The sequence below is a fragment of the Vigna unguiculata genome, unplaced genomic scaffold (assembly GCF_037176805.1).
Source record: "Vigna unguiculata cultivar grain cowpea cultivar isolate G323 ecotype 2 unplaced genomic scaffold, ASM3717680v1 ptg000107l, whole genome shotgun sequence".
In the NCBI taxonomy this organism is placed as follows: domain Eukaryota; kingdom Viridiplantae; phylum Streptophyta; class Magnoliopsida; order Fabales; family Fabaceae; genus Vigna; species Vigna unguiculata.
The window spans coordinates 15,001-17,500 of NW_028196749.1; positions in this window are offsets into that span (position 1 = coordinate 15,001).

Sequence of the window (2,500 nt, forward strand, 5' to 3'; positions counted from 1 at the left end):
TTGTTCGCAGTTCGGTCTAGTTCACTCTTTTCCAGCATCATCCCCCCAAGTTGCCTTGTTCGCAGTTTGGCCTAGTTCACTCTTTTCCAGTGTCATCCCCCCAAGTTGCCTTGTTCGCAGTTTGGCCTAGTTCACTCTTTTCCAGTGTCATCCCCCCAAGTTGTCGTTGCCAACAACCCAAGAGTCCATAGTATTCGGAGTTCTAGCGGGGCCTCCCCTTGCTTCCAACAACCCAAGAGTCCATAGTATTCGGAGTTCTAGCGGGGCCTCCCCTTGCTTCCAACAACCCAAGAGTCCGTAGTATTCGGAGTTCTAGCGGGACCTCCCCTTGCTTCCAACAACCCAAGAGTCCATAGTATTCGGAGTTCTAGCGGGGCCTCCCCTTGCTTCCAACAACCCAAGAGTCCGTAGTATTCGGAGTTCTAGCGGGGCCTCCCGTTGCTTCCAACAACCCAAGAGTCCATAGTATTCGGAGTTCTCGCGTGGCCTCCCATTGATTCAAACAACCCAAAAGTCCATCTTCTTCGCAGTTCAACATCGCCTCCCTCGTTTCCAACAGGCCCAAAGGTCGTCTTCTTCGCAGATCCACGAAGAGCTCATCACGATTTGCCACATTCCATTTCCCACGGGTTGTCAACAACACTTTCTCACACTTCCCGCAATCGAGTACGTGCATGACATGCCAAAGCACATCTTATTTGCCTTCCATCGCACTCAAGACGACGGGTTGTGGAAGAACGATATTGTTCACAACAAGTTCAAGGACAACGTCTCAATCAAGGGACACAACCGAATTATGTTGACTGGGTCGCTAAAGTAAACCCGAGTTCATATAATGCACCGCATCCAAAAGAACTAGCCACAACACGTGCATCACTGAGATGTTTCACTAGATGGAACACGTGCGTGACATTAGGATCCTCCAACACCTCTTCGTGATGGAAAGATAGAATTCGAAGCAACCACAGAAGTACCGTCTAGTGGGTAGGCAACACAGGGACTGATCAACCAATATCACCCAAGGCAACGGGTGAAAATGGAAGAGATGCATGCTTGACCGTTCGATACGCAAGGCATGGAGCCAGCCAGCAAGTGCATCTCGATTACAACTCACACACCCTCACGTTCGCAAGACACCACACCACAAGACGGTCCACCCCCCACCTACCATGGGCAAGCAAGCAAATGGAAACATCAAGTGACGCAGGGTCAAGCATCGCTAGGCATGAAAATAACTTTCCACAATATCCGAGGGACTAGCTGCCGAGCTAACCAACGATCAGTGACGACCGTGTGTTGGTATTAATAAAGCTCAACAACTATGAAGAGGCTAGTTGTGCCATGATAAACATGCTAACGCACGCACCACGTGAGGGGGGAGGCCTCATCAAGCTCCCTTTAAAACCTGCCAGTGTGGAGCTGGCCGGCTCAAGGAGCACTCCCCCCCTATAAGAGGTTAATATGCAAAAGGCAAAATTGTACAAGTAGATACACTTTTTTTGAGCAGACATAAGTCCATATCTCGGGCTATACTTCGAATTTTGATGCGATTTTTTGCAGTAATTCGTAGAATAATGGTATCTCCTTGCTCACCAAATTTCATAATTTTTCTCGAAGGGGAACTATTTTTTTTATTTTTTTTACTTACCGGGTATGTGTAAAATCGGGAAAAATAGAAAAGCACATGTAGACTTCGAATTTCGACCTCATTTTTTCCAGTCCACCACTAAACAATATCAGGAACCTCCCCACAAAATTTCATTCAGTTTGGCCAAGGTCTTAAATTTGACAAATTTTGGCACCAACCTATCTAGTCGCGGTGCACCGACCAACTTGGCCAAGTGCAAAATGCATCCAATTCAAAACTTTTGTGCACCAACACTTTTACAGTACTCATTTGGGGGCATTTGGAGGCCTTTCCAACCCTCACATCTCAAAAACCACGAATTTCATTTTTTCACAAATCTCCCCACCAAGCCATCTAGCTATGCCGTGGTGCACCGCCAACCTTGGCCATGTGCAAAACCCTCCGAACTCAAAACTTTCGTGCACCAAGAATTTCATGGTATTCATTTGGGGGCATTTGGAGGCCATTCCAACCCTCACATCTCAAAAACCACGAATTTCATTTTTTCACAAAACTCCCCACCAAGCCATTTAGCTATGCCGCGGTGCACCGCCAACCTTGGCCATGTGCAAAACCCTCCGAACTCAAAACTTTCGTGCACCAAGAATTTCATGGTATTCATTTGGGGACATTTGGAGGCCATTCCAACCCTCACATCTCAAAAACCACGAATTTCATTTTTTCACAAAACTCCACACAAGCCATCTAGCTATGCCGCGGTGCACCGACCAACTTGGCCATGTGCAAAACCCTCCGAACTCAAAACTTTCGTGCACCAAGAATTTCATGGTATTCATTTGGGGACATTTGGAGGCCATTCCAACCCTCACATCTCAAAAACCACGAATTTCATTTTTTCACAAAACTCCACAC